Source organism: Macaca fascicularis, chromosome 6 (assembly GCF_037993035.2).
Source record: "Macaca fascicularis isolate 582-1 chromosome 6, T2T-MFA8v1.1".
Lineage (NCBI taxonomy): Eukaryota > Metazoa > Chordata > Mammalia > Primates > Cercopithecidae > Macaca > Macaca fascicularis.
Window position 1 is genome coordinate 96,859,690 of NC_088380.1, and position 15,711 is coordinate 96,875,400.

The window sequence follows — 15,711 nt, forward strand, 5'->3', positions numbered from 1 at the left end:
TTGTAACCTAGAAACTAACAACAGGCTAAGACTTGCAGATCCAGTTTCACGATGTTTTTTGCACATTCTGTAGAGGTGATGCAGCAGCTTCTTGATGTCCAGGGCTTTGGTGTATGTTAAATTGAGACTTCTGCTTAATCTCCAAGACAACAGGAAGGATAACATTTAGCATTATCTTCAACACCTACATAGTAGTTATTTATGTATGCATGATACCCATATACATCTATACATTTACATACAAGAGCACACAGAGTTTATTATATCTATTTATCGTATTACGGAAATAGATACATTTGGAGGAGAGGAAGAGCTCAGGACAGGGAAAAGTTAACTAATTTCATACAGTATTTAAAGCCTAGGATATGATTTGGTGCAGCATTAAATCTTCAACTGGTGTTAACTTAATTATATATTTTGCATATATTAATTATAAGATTTTGAAAGTTTATTCTTAGCATCTCTTATCTGTTGCTACGCTCTCACTTCTCATATAGGACCTATCTGAATTTGAGATCCCCATGAATCTGCTCCTCTGATCACAGTTCTGATGACATGCGAAAACTACCTTGTAAGTATATTTCTTTATGTAGTGAAACTATTGAGAAAGGCTGAAGAAGCATCGTGTACTAAAATTACCCTCAAATTCTGTGTAGCTCCGGTTCAAATATCTAGTTTTTTTAAAATCCATGGATCAAGGGAAGTATCTCCACGAGGGCCTAATGCCTGTAAGAAAATATCAGAGTGGGGACATTCTGAAGGTTTGTATCTGACCTATCTTTGGTTTTAATCACTGAAGTTCTCGACAGCTTAATAAGTTGAAGGTGCTGGGTCACAGTCTAACTTAATAAGGCCCGCCACAGAGAGTTGGTCACCTCTGATTGCTCCCATAAGTCTTAGCACATCTGGTACACTGTCCTTGGTTGAGAAATGTTTTCCATAACTTTTCTCTTGTTCACTACCCTGCATATAAATTGTTTTTATTAACCTGAGAATGATACAGCATTGTATATTTGTGTGAGCTTTTGCCATTTTCAGCTTTATCCTACGCAAAGAGAGTTGATTGTTTCCTCCAAAATGGAATTAAACACTGTTTATCACCAATGTCTTCTTTTCTATTTTTCTACCCTTATTTAATATGGGTCAAACTAACCTTCAGTCTGACATGAGATTAAAGAACTAAACATTGTAACAAGACTCTTTGAGACAATTTACAATATGCCATACTTGCGGGAAGAAAAGGACAGGATAAAAACAATAGATCATTTTTAAAGATTTTTACACAAGGCAACATATCCAGATGTAAATATCTAGGGTATTCAATTGTATATGGAAATGTATATAGTTGGATGATTGGCACATTCTTTTGTCCAAATGGTAAACAAATTGATAGATAATCTACTCTGCTTTATTTTAATATATATTACAAATCTAATGAAAGTCACATTTCTTCTCTCTTTGCAATTTCCCATATGGGTAATAGTAGCATAGAAGTTTATCCAGATGGATGAAACTATGGTTTTATAGTACAGTGTTCCATCTGTATCCCCCAGCTTAACCTTAGTCATAGAGAATGCATCTCAGAGCCATTACACTGAAATAAAGAAAATTGTGCCTTTAAAAAAAAAGTGGGCCAAAAAACAATATGACTTTATTTTTATTAAGAGAATTCTGCAAGTGGAAGTAGTTTATGCTGGAATTCATCTTGTCTCCATGAAAGCCAAAATATTTGCATACCGAAGTCATCTGCCATCCCATCACTGACACATCTTTTGAACAAAAACAATGTTTGAACTCTTCTCTGATTTAATGCCATCTAACCTGAATTCATGCACAAATAAAATATTGTTTACACAGTATTACATCAAAAATATTAAAAGAAAGAGGGGGCAGCTATTTCTGTGCAAAAGATAGCTAGTGATTCTATTAGACACAAGATAAGACTAGTTCAGATCACAATCAGGTCAGTATCATGATAGAATAGTTAGAGGACCTCCCACATCAGACTGATAGCAGTTTTGGAAAGAGCAAAAACAATGTTTTAGATGTGCTACTTTTAATTTGCATACTGAAATGTTGAATAAGAAGCCGTCTAATTTTTTTCTGTCGTACTATATGTCACTGATATAAATTTCTGTATGAAACAATGGTTTTGTCATGTATCTTCAACCTTAGCAAGACTGTTACTCTTGGGTGTTCTTAAGCCCCTCAATCATTTAAGAGCTCCACAGTTTTTTTTTGTTTTGATTTGTGTTGTTGCTTTTACTACTCAGTTGCTCTTTCAGAATTTATTTCAACTTCACCTCATACAACTCTTTTGTGAAGGAAGTTTCATGTGACTCCAACTTAAGATACTTAGGTAAAGATTTTAAGCAGTTGTAAATACTCATGGGGATCCAGGTACCAGATACATCTACATGCAAATATCACCAAAATCTACCTGCTCTTCTTCATCTTTTCTCTCATTCCAGTCAAATGGAATGCCTTACAGACATCCCTAACCAGACATCATTAAAATACATTTTTTGTAGTTCTAACCTGTACACTAATGAAAGATATTATCTCCATTACATTATTTGCTGTCTAATCACTTAGTTATATAAACTCTTGCACATTTAATTAATTCATTTAATGTTTTATATAGCATTGCTCACATCTCACACCATAACCGTCTTTTGTCAGGCTTTGAGGATACCTGTTTGGGATATTCACAGAATCCTATGGTTCTAATTTGCAATCATAACTGCATAGTGGCTGAGCATGAAAGAGGGTTGGAGTCCTTCTATGCTATCTCTCACTATCTCTCACATTGGTAGCTCCCTGCCCCCCACCCCCCTGCAGAAAAAAAGAAAATCTCAAGGTGGCAAAGACAGAACTAGAGCACCTAGCACTAGATTTGAAGTTTACAGCTCTCACTGCAAAAGCTTGTACTTAGAATCCATAAGAACTACTGTAAATTAGTTCTCAGCAAATAAGCAGTCTTAAGAGTATCACTACTCTCCTCGCTCCTTAGGTCTTCCAGGGGATTTGGTGCCATGTAGATGTTTACACTCTGTTTCAAAACTGTCAGAATTCCCTGTCCTCATCCCTTACCCCATTATCCCTCCTTCTTTTCTCGGGCACAGTTGCTTACGTTGACTACATCTGTGCATGCTTTGTCCAGAAGCCATCCCATAAGTATTCTCTTCCAATCTATTACAGTCATTTTAATTTCATCTCCCTCCATTTAGAAGGCTCCTAAAGATTTACTTTCCTTAACATCTCAAAATAGTTCACTTTCTCCATCAATGTTGATGGTATCCTGCTGACAATAAAAACAACAAACATTGTAGTACTGCCTCCGAGTCGGTTGCTCTGAATGGGCTCTGACCAGCAACAGATATGTGCATCCTGACAGCACTTTATACATCACTTCTCCTTCAGCTCACTATGACCTGATGCATGGGTAGGGGTTTGCTACAACCAAATGATGAAGAATACAAGAATTTGGGCCTTTTCATATATGTTGGTGGTAGTTAAAAATGGATTGCCATTATATTACATTTCCACTTAGAATTTGTCTAAAGGACAGTGTTAAGGGAAACCTTACACTGGCAGAGATAAAAGCAGTAGCCTTGGTCATTCACATAATAAAGAAAAGTGACCTGAGGTATGGTAAGACATGAACTCATGGATAGTGGGAAGTACCTTGGTCATAGGCAGAGAAGTAACGTTGGAGAATTAGAGATGAGGAAGTCTTGAGTATAGATAAGGATAGGCTTTAAGGATAGGTAGAAAGGCTGTAGCTCTTTGTGTCCCCCATTAATCCTTACCTAAAAATGTCCACCATGTTGAGTGCAGAGTAGGCACTCAGTAACAGATGCATAGGATGGCTTGCCTTGTGGATATCAGCCAGCTTGTTTCCTTGACTACTAAATGTGCTTGTGCAATGGAACCATGAACAGAATAGTCATGGAGGCAGGGCTGGAGGCTATGCATGGCCTTCTTCTCACCAAGGCTATTCTAGTTATTGTCATTTCTTAATGTCTACGAGCAGTAGAAACTTAACCTGAACCTGTGGTAGAGCACCATTTCTTAAAGCGACCACCCACGGAGTGACAGGTGGATTAAATTGAATCTCTGTGTCCTTCAGGCATAAACAATTACTTCTTATTAGAATCTAGGAGAGGGATTAGAGAAGAAAAGAAGCTGAGGGAAATGTTCTAGGCGGTAGTGTCAATATGAGAGAAGGTAAAAAAAATGCTCCCTTATTTCTAATTCTCCAACTTTACTTCTCTGCCTGTGACTGATACTCCAAAGGTTAAAAAGCTCATGGTCTGTTTCAGCAACTGAAAATAGTTTGGATTAAAGTTCAGAGAGATGGTAAGAGGTGAGGCTCAGAAGAGAAGCAAAAACCAGTTCAAGAAGTCTTAAAGAGTCCTTCAAACCACAAAGGAATTTTTGGGTCCCCTATTACACTGACAACCTGAAAGAGATAAATCTCATTTCTCAGTATGCCTCTTTTTTTAAAGCAACATTAAATTCTAAGATAAAGCATGAGTTTCCTTCATTTGAAGGCAGATTTGTTTCTGGCCTTCAAGGAATAAACCTCTTCTTTTGTTTGTGTCGCCTGCATACCTCCCTCCATAAAAGTGATATTAGAGAACTGACAAATGTACTAAATACATGAGTCTTTTATCCTCAGTGGCCTCATATATTTCATAGTTGGAGGGTATGTTAAAGGACATATATTTCAAGTTTCTTCAGATATTTCTCTTTTTAATCTCAAAAATTTACTCCATTTCCTGTAAGAAATATAAAAACAAAAGAATGAAAAATAAGGATCAAATTTAAACCTTCATATAAATTGAGAGTCTGTCAAAACTTTTAAGTTATAAGCATGTAAAATTCAGGAAATGGAAACCAACATGTCTTCAGTGGCCAGATAAAGAAAGTTAATAAAATGGAACTATTGGGCAGTGATAGGGTGATATACAAATTTAATGAATCAGAATGAATGTGCTTCTTTTAAAGACAATCAAATTCTTTTTTTAAGTGAGATACATGTCTGTGAAGTTATTTTTGGATTCTACTACATGGTACCAAGCTGTATAATAGTTGGTGGTAACTGAAATTAGATGATGACCAAAATTACTGGGCAATCTACTAAAATGTTCAAATTTCTGTGATCTGGATCTGCCTCTGGAGTTCTTGATTTTGTGTGATTTGGTTTTGTTTGGTTCAGTTTTATAGTTTAGCTATCTCTTCAGTCAGAGGAATCATGGACTTAGGTGCATTTATTCAGCAAATAGCTTAATGTTTAATATTTGTCAGGAAGCGTTCGGAGTGCTAGAAATACAGTAGTGAAAAGCTTGTTTTCCTTATCTCATGATGTTTATATTCTATGCAACATTGTAAAAATTGTTATGTTTCTATTCTTAATGGCAACCTGGTCAACTTAGTTCTGTTTACCATATAGCCAAGGATGAATTGTATGAGGAAAACCTACAAATTCATTATTGATTAAAACGAAACCACCAAATCAGATTCTTCCAATCTTTCGTTAGTTTTGAAATAGTGATTCTACTGGATAGTTTACTTATATAAGTCAGTTCTATAAATCCAGTCTTATAAAATTACAAGGATAAAATAGCTTGAATAAGTTTATTCAATTAATGGTAAATAATTCATTGCATTTTCAATACCAATCAAAACAGGGGTGGAAAAAAACAAATCAAAAATAACTAAGAGATGAGACACACACATTGTCTTTATTCTGTAAACTTGACATAAGTTTGATACATACTTTTCCTGCAGCATCTCTCAGTGCTAGCCTTCTAAAATGTTTTTGTTTCCAAAGAAGGGGTGCTGCTCATAGGACAGAGACTTAGAAATTAGAGTAAAAAATAAAAGCAAATCATTTAAGACCAGGATTTCATGGGCTTTTTCCATGATACAACTTTCCCCCCAGCAAAAAAAAAAAAAAAAAAAAAAAAAAAAAAAAAAAACTGGCAATTTTTCTTTTGAGTCATTGAACAGTTTCTTCCACTTCCACCCATCCCAGTCTTATCCACTGGGTGGTCAGCATGCTGTCTGCTTAAAAACAGCCGGGGATTAAAACACCATGAATGATTTCCATTTTGGTATAAAAATTACATCTCCCAAGAGACTTGAAGCATTGTAGTCCTGGCTTGCTCACCTAGACCAACTGTTGTGACTGCTTACCTCAAAGAACCCACCAATAAGGAAATTAGAAAGACCCTGGAATGTGTTTTGTGGCCAGGATAAACTTATCTAAAGGGAGAGAAAGAGACTGTCCATTTCATTTATCAGGCTAATTCCTACCACATGCAAAGCCTATTCAACACTCAGACATAATCAAGATTTATTTTTTTTAACATTTTTGGCTGCACACAAATTACAGAGGGACATTCCTTTATCCAAGTCTCTTTGTGGAAAACAAATAAAATGCTTTTCCTTTTGAAGTGGTTGATATAAGGTTCCTTATGTATCGAAGATGGAACCATGCAGCATTAACTAGAATTACTCTCTTCTTAAATCTAGCTCTTTCTTCCCATGTATTTTGTTTGTTCAGACACTTCGTTCAGTACCTACTATGTGAAAGACACTAAGTAAAGTGCTTCATTTGTTTGTTCGATCTAGAAAAATAAAATCTTTCAATAGATGAGTCATTCATAGAAATTACATTATTATCATGCTTCTTCCAAAAGACTGTTGCATTTTTATTTAGGGAAGAGAATTCATTGGAAAAATTCAAATGCATACTCTACATAAAATGGGATACTCTATAATCACATAATGAGAGAAAAAAGGCTCCAGGGTTCCCAGAGTTAATAACTCATCTTTTATAGGCATGAGTTTGTTTTTAGATTGCTAAAGCAAAATAATTTCTAATGACTTTTCTTTCAAATCTTTTCTGTAAGCATGCATCTGCTCCTTTGGGGATTTATTTGTATATACTGCCTATATTGACCCAAAAGAAAAGTATCTGTGTTCTCTTCAAAATACCTCCCATTTGGCATTTTATCAAAAGCCTTACTTCATTTAAACTCAGTTTCACATTAAGAGTCTTCAGATTTCTATTGAAAGGCAACAGGTTTACCAAATGTAAGTACTAAGGGTTTTGGGTAATGGTAGGGGAAAATTTCAACATAACTTTGAACAGAGTATTGGGCAGTGTCAAGCGTAGTGTTGTGCTGGTGTGCTTGTCTTCCTTATTGAACTGTTTGCCAAAGAAATCCAATCCATGATAAATAGACAAATGTCTGAGATCATTGTGGCTCAGTCTCTGATGAAGCAGCTGCTTCCATGCTGTGTTTGTTGTTACGAGTTATTATAAATACTAATATTTTATAAGCTCTGCTACAGTTTAGAAATGAATCTCATAAACATAATTCATTATTTCCAAGTTTTCAACAACAGACAGTCTGAAAGAATTCTACCCTTGGTCAGCCTGCAGATTTAGCTGTCAGCTCCAGAAGCTGTGGTGGGCAGAGGAAATTTGGGATGTGCAAAGTCTTAACCACTCTGTCTTTTAGAATGGCAGAGGAGGTTCGAGTTTACCTAACCAAATATACCACAATGACTTAAAACAACAGAATAGAAAAGAGTGCCTGAATTTAAAATATATAAAAGGTATTACAGGATAAGTTAAGGGGACTAGAATAAAAAGATGGTTTAAACATACACACACACACACACACACACACACACACACACACACAGTGTTGATTATGAAGAAGGCACCATGATTATTTACTTTCTTTTCCAGCAGAAACAAAGTATGTTATGTAATATTGTATGTAAAGCATAACTTGATGCTATTCTGCTAAAACACTAAATAATTAATTTTCTAGACTCACATTTTTTTTCAAATTCTCATCTTACTTTTGCAAGTTTTGGGATCTGACCTATATCTACAGTCTCTTTTTCACTTATACGTTCATTTCTACGTTCACGGTACAAAGCCTCTCTTGCTCTTTCCCCATAACTAATTGCTCTTTCATAACTAATTCAAGTGTTCTTTGAAGGTGGTGACTTTTCTTCCCAGTAACCACTTAGGCTTACTTTATCAATGAGCACCTATCCATAAAGTATATCTCTCAGTGAGCTCATTTCCTAGAAGTGTGACAAACAATAAAGATGTTAACTCCCTTTTATATATATTGGAAATGGACTTAGTTAATTGTATGCAATAGCTTAATGGATATGCAGGCAAGTGGAATAAAGACTGAAATAAAATCTACATCTTAAATTATGGTGACCAATAAAAATATATTGATTCGTATGTGTCTAAATCAGACACTATGTAAAAGTAATAAAGTAGGTGAAAATATTTTGTAAATTCCATGGCACTGTCCACACATTACTGTGATTGTTTTCCCTTTAAGACATCGCACTGAGAGTGAGTTAAATAAGATGCCAATTACCTATTGGAAACGTAGCCTTAATTAGAGTTGGGAGCCCCCCCTCTTTGTATTAAAGGGCAATAATGATGGAAAGACCTGCTACATGTGGGATCTTTCTTTATCCTAAGTCGGTGATGCTATTTGGGTAATAACTGATGAAAGGACTAGGGTGCCAACCAATTTGCAGTTAAGTGGCTAATTAAGACCCAAAGCAAAGCTGCCAGGAGGTTGGGTCTCTTAGCTTTAAAGTGACACATAAAAGCAATTACGATGGGGCTGGCTTTGCTAGGACATATTTAAATTTAGACAAAGTTTGGGCCAGTTATTATTTTATGTTAATATATTCCCCTGTAAGACTCCATCAGAGAGTAAGGGGAATTATTTAGGACATAAGAAATAATTAGAACATTACTTGAATTCTCTGAACTTCAGATATGAGTAAAAAGCAAAACAGTAAAATTATTTTTATGTTTGCAGTTATAACAGGGGTACTACAAGTAATTAGATTTCCTAGTCTCAGAGGAAAAGGGGATAGGTGCATGAAGCACACTATTATTCAAGAGGAGAAAATCTCTTAATTCTTGGGTGTGTTGTCACCTGTCTGTCACATTGCATGAGTGTGACACCTAGCCCAGAATGGCAAGATTTTTAGAATTGTTAGATTTAAACTTGGGACACTCGGGTATTGTATTTAAATATAGCTGCTCTAATAGCACAGGGGGGAACAACAGATTCTTTCTGGGTTTAAAAAGGTTTGAAGTTGTTGAGGAAAAGTAGAGAGAATTAGAGAAGATGAAAATTATAACGAAAATTATTCACATATAAGGGAATGATGGTTGGGAGAGTAGATGATTTTTAAAATCATAGCTCCAGGAGTATCTTAGAGTTGTGGGAAACCACAGTCCATTTAAACCTTACTCTTTTGATTTATGATGTCACCATTAAACCCCTTGATGGCATTAAATCCTTGTAATTTGCAGTTGCCTAGCATTTTTTCCATATACAATTCAATAACTCATTGTGTAGCTATTTCACACACATATAAACACACACATTAGTGTGAATATGTGTGTGCTGAATATGTAGTCAATGGAAACCATGATTTTGATGTAATAATAAGTTAGGTTAATAAAATACATGAAATCATGGGCTGGATGTGTAGTCACTGTATCACCTGCTTTGTCATCAGGCATCCTAAGGAGACAGCAGTCCATGTTATTATAAAAAGATTTCACCTAAATTTTGTATATTCTTTTTAAACATTGAAAAACAAAATTGTTTGTAGGGTCAGCCAAAAGTCATTATTGCAGGAAATAAATGAGATTGCACAGAGATAAATAAGGAAATATATTAAATTTACCTAAACATTACTGTAATAGGATTAGAAAATTACCAGGTTAAAAATACTAACCCTTCAGGGATACATTCTTCTGCCCTAGGAGGTATGTGGGTGGATCTCCTCACTGTCCAAAGAATGTCTGTTCTCCAAAGAGCCTGGGAATGGCCAGTAATTTTGACACCATAAAGCCAGGAAAGAGAAGGTTTTGGAACCTTTTCTTTAAGTCTATAATACAACTAGTCATTAGCATTTCTGTGGGGGTGAGAGGTGGTGTTTCAACATCTCTTATGCTAGCTTTTAAACTGACTTCTGTAATTATTCTCCAACGGAAACATGAGTGCCAGCGACTTTCTGGGGAGTTATTTTTATTTCTATTTGAATATTTTAGCTACAATGCTGGATATGCACTGCTGGATCTCTGAGAATGCTGTTCTAAAATGCTATATTTATAAAATGACCAAAGAGCACATGCTGCCTGGATTAAATTTATCCCAAGATGAGAGGTTTTATCTCTAATCATCTGCTTGTTGACTAATCTGGGTGCATCTTGGGCAGGTTTGATGGTTGAGATGTAACAGGCTAACGTGATCCAGATCCTAAAGGAGTATTCCTTTGTCTTTGTCTTTGTCTTCCTGAAACATGGAGAAAATGAATCTGGCTGCTCTGAATTCATCATGACTTAGAGTAGCATCCTCGTTGAATGAGACTGCCAGTTTGAGATGAAAAAAGTGGGGTGCTCTTTTTAAAGCAGCACAATATATGAGATCACAGAATTACATAGACTCTCAGAAAGATATTTTTAAAAGAAGTAGGATAGCTTTTCCACAATGTGTTTAAAATCCACATTGAGTATAATTCTGAAGAATTATACTCAATGTTCCTGCAACATTGTATCCTCATCTATACTGTGGCCCAGGTCACGTGACAATGTTATTATTTTCATCAGTCTCCTATACCTAGACTGTGAGTTCCTTGAAAAAAAATGAATCTTTAATTGCAACGTTTTTATTCCCACCAATATTCTAAACAACACCAGGCACATTGTAAGCAATCACTAAATATAGCTTAAGAAAGATTGAATGTTATGCTGTGTTTAAGACTCTTAGTAGTGAGACAGATTAGATAGATAAACAGTTATGTGATATAGATAGATAGATAGATAGATAGATAGATAGATAGATAGATAGATAGATAGAGGGATAGATAGATAGATAGATAGATAGATAGATAGATAGATAGATAGATAGATATCCCTGTTACTTGTAATAAATTCTACCATGGGACTGCCTTTCTTTGCACTGGTGTTTACTTAAAAGGTCTAAATTAAGACTGGATATTGTGTCTTGCAGATCTGCCTTTTATGAATTCAGGAAATTAGTAAGAAAGTTCCCCATGATAGACTCAACATCCCAACATTTCTCCTTGGAAGATTTTAATGCCAGCAAAGACTAATTAAAGAATTTTTTTAATTTTAAGAATCTAGAAATTCTTGACAAATTTTGGAGTGAGTGTAGAACTATTTGCCTTTCTACTATATATATTAGGACCCATCAAAAATTGTAAGCAGCTTTACTGCTGGCTACATTTTCTTCTAGGGTTATTTCTTTTCTAGTGAGTAATTCCTTAATGCCCAGGGAGTTAAACATTCTGATGGAAAGGAAGTACTTATCATCTTCTAAGATTTAAAGCTTTGCTGCAATGTTTTTCTTGATCTTGTAATTTTAAAGTGCTACCTGCATAGTTAAATGTCTCTCTCTTGATGAATTTATTTCAGTGACATTTCTAAGGTTACACATATTTGCAAACAGATGCTGCATAAGAAGACTGTAACTCTGAAGCACTTTCCACTTCATTTTGCTATGTTATCTTAATATATTTTTAGAAGCTACCTGAACTTTTGGCCTTTTCTAATTCTTATTGCAAAAAAAAAATCATATAGTATCTAAAGAAAAAGAAAAGAAAATGAGAGAATCAAAGATACGTCAAGCTTGGTTTGGTTTGGTTTGGTTGGTTTGTTTTACCCCTTGGGATGACGTGAGCATCGTCTTTCCAATATCCAGTCAACATATTCAGAGGCACATGAGAATGTCCAACAAAAAGTGAGATTATTTTAAAACATTTTATGGCTGCTTTTAATATTTCTTCACTAAAGAAAAGCATGTATTACAGCTATTATTAAAGATAGAAAAAAGTATTTTCTTGATTATTAAATGGTGATATGGTTCAATTACAAAATCTTCTCTTGAGATTAGTACATAATCAGAGATAACTTAAAAGTTCTAAATAGCCATTTTTTTCTTTTCTTGCTTTTGTAAAAAAACCCTAGACATGATCTTTGAATCTTCATTAATTCTAATCATCCAATGTCTTATTAGCCTTGCTCCGGATGAGAGCAACCTTTGGAAATGGTTTGCTGTTCTTCAATATCATAGTGATGTATTACCTAACAGTTAATACATAGTTTCAGTAGTTTGATATTTTAAAGAAAGTTGCCAAAATGGATACAGCATACAGAGACTTGAGTGTGTGTGTGTGCATGTGTATGTAATCCTAAAATGAAGAGACATCTATTCTGGTAGTAGCTGTGTACTTGAACCCATCTACAGTTTGATTGTACATCAGTTATGATGTGTCTCTTTCTAACAGGAAGGATACAGATCTTGATGAATAGCTAAAAGGTAAGATCATTCTCAAAGGTGTGAGTGATTAATAATGGCCATGCATAGATTTTTTTCTAAGAGTGTAAATAAAATATATCATTCACATGAAGGGCAGGAGTTTGGCAGGATGATTCATAGCACATTCGAAAGCATAAAAAGTCAAAGCTGGGGTCTCTTCTAAGCATGTCAAAGAGGAAGCTGGTTTCACCATTTAAAATATATGAGTGGACGTTGGTATAGAAATCACATGCCTTGTGAGATACTGAAGACCAGTTTAATTTTTTTAATTGACACCAGTCAAACAAAATCAAAATTTTCTCTTTTAGTAACTAAAAAATGATGGTAGTACAGGGATAAGAGATAAAAGATGAAAGTGGCTCTTCCGTACTATAGCACTTGGGCCATATACTTCAATCCAACCAAGATTTGCTATATAGCTTTTAGATTAGTGGTTACTGTGGAAAGAAAACACTTAAGCTACAATATTAGCATAAAGCTTCACTCTAATGTGGTTAGCATTCATACCAAAGTACGGTGGGGCCCTACCTATTAAGGTGTTAACTAACACAACAAAAACCAGAAAGCTGTTCTTTGAAGACAAAAGAATTTCTTCCAGTGATGGTATCTAAGTATAATCACATCAATGTACATGGTTGATCTTTGTTTATTCTCTGCCAGCAGCCTAGAGTAGAGCTCATGGTATTTCAAAATGTGTAAGAACAAGCTTTATGATGATATAATACTACACATCGCGCTCCTCCTGTGGCCCAGTACTACAGAGGTTGTACATGCCATAGAAGGAAAAGGTGTGGACCCCGAGGCTGAGTTGTGACTCAGCTTATCTCCTCTAAGTCACAAGTGAATAGAGAAGCATGATTTGTGCCTTTCTAGCATGGAGTGCAAATAACTATCATTATAAACTGTAAAAAACAAAATAAGTTTTTTAAAGAGGAGTATTTCTCTCTGTCACCCGGCTTGGAGTGCAGTGATGTGACCACAGCTCACTACAGCCTTTAACTCCTGGAATCCTGAGATCCTCCTCACCTCAATTTCAGTAGCTGAGTTTACAGGTTTGAGACGTCATAGCCATCTATTTTTTTTTTTTTTTCCTTTTATGTAGAGATGAAGTCTCACTATGTTGCCCAAGCAGGTCTTGAAGTCCTGTCCTCAAGCCATCCTTCTACCTCGGCTCCCAAAGTGCTGGGATTACAGGTATGAGTCACCATGCCTGGCCTAAAAAGAAATGTCGATGGCTGTCTTGGATGATGTGTCCACTAGACACAAAAACAAGAGTCATCATTTGTACTCTTTTAAGAATACAGACTTAAGAGTGGCTGAATTTTTGTAAAATTTTTTGACTTAATGGCCTATAAAAGATTTCACTAATGTTATTTTCTTCATTTAATTTCTCTCCCTGTGAGAACAGGGGGCACATAGCCTGGGTATAATAGAAGGCACAGTGACATTCTCTCTCTGTAGTTATCACAGCCTTCTTACCTGTGTTCTTTGACTGCCAATATTCCCTGCAAATCTGTCTTGTATAAACAATCCAAGCATGAGCCTTATTGATGGACAAAGATATGACAAATACACTGACACCATCAGAAACATGACTTTTGGATGTGAAGGGCAAAAATTTTTAAATACCAAAGGACCATGTCAGAGGTGAGACTTCACTAAATCAAGGTCTTTATAGTATTATGGAAATGAAATTCCCTTTGAGAACATCTAAGATGTCAACATGCTATACTGACTTAAATACAGCAGACTCTGCCCCTCCCCCTGTTTCTCATTATTTCACTGTCAAAATACACATTTTGAGGACCATTTTGCTTCTGGATGAGGGAGTACAGGTATGTGTGTACATCCTAGGCATGGATCTTATGACTATCTTCAGCTTTGTGGGGTGGTAGGTTTAAAATTAGTTCAGTTTTATTATGTAATATGTTTCAGGATTTGGGAATCTTTGGGTAAATGTGGAACATGTTGCTTATAAGACATATTCAAACACAGAATTCAAAGGTGTGTCTCCAGAATAGAAATGTTTAAATTATTGTCTGTATCTGGTAAGCACTCTCGTGAGACAATTCCATGTGTTGTACCATAAGTTCTATCTCCAAGTTATAGTCTCTGGGTAAGTAAAAATGAAAGCATTATATGGCTCAGATAAATCAGAACTAGGAAGATGGTGGCTAGAAGGGTAGTTAATAGTAGATGTATCAAAATGTTACAATATCTTTTCTTCCTCTAGGGTCCCTTTTTAGTAGCTGGTCATGGCGATGGGAGACTGTAGTACCATCTACTTGGGAGGCTGAGAGGGGAGGATTGCTTGAGCCCAAGAGGTCAAGGCTGCAGTGAGCCATGATTGAGCCACTGAACTCCAGGTTGGGCAACAGAGTAAGACCTTGTCTCAGAAAAAAAAAAAAAAATCATTTTTAGAATATATCTATTTGCAGATTTAATACAGACACTTTATATATTCTTTCATCAAATTTTAAGGAGAATGCACTAATCCAAAAGACAAATGTCATTTCTATATTTCTATATAATGTGGGTCATATATAAGTAATTGCATCATGGTCTGTGGGAAAATGAAATATACTAACTAGTCATTAATCAATTAAGTAAATACCTGAAACTTTTTCAGAAAATTTGGCTTTTTTCTCTGACCTTTCCAGAAAATGAGGGTGAGCAAGTCATTTCCTTCTTTGTCTCTTCCATCTGCTGTCCTGCCATGGTAGTGAGTGAGTCTGTGTGATTGTCTTATTCATCCCATGTGGCTTTGATTAGGGATTTTGCTAATTCTCCAGATACCATCTATTTGGATTCTTCCCAAGCTTCTCTTTCTCCTGTCAAGATGACAAGATGGTGTACATATTTGCAGATAAGAAGAATCAAATAATTGAAGTTATAAGACACACAGCCATAGTTACCTCGGGTTTCCCTAAAGGGAATATTCACTAAGGTCTTGGATTTCATGCTTTATTTGGGGACACAGGAATTATTCCACGTATTAATATTTTCCTTTTTATCTTGCTCTGACCATCACCAACTGTGTCCTTCTGCCTAATTTTTCAACTCCTCAGGATCTGGAAAGACTCCAGATTTACCTGGGCAAAAGACTTTCTGTGCTGAGGTTTCTGACTATGGAGTCTCTAACAGTCCCCAATTTGGAATAGCTTTTACTCCCTTGTTTTGTTTTCTTTTACTTTTACATTCTTCTTTCATCACTATATTACCACTTGCAGACTAGCTCTCATTTAAGAGGCAGCCAGCTTCATAACTTAACAAATCAATGAGTCTC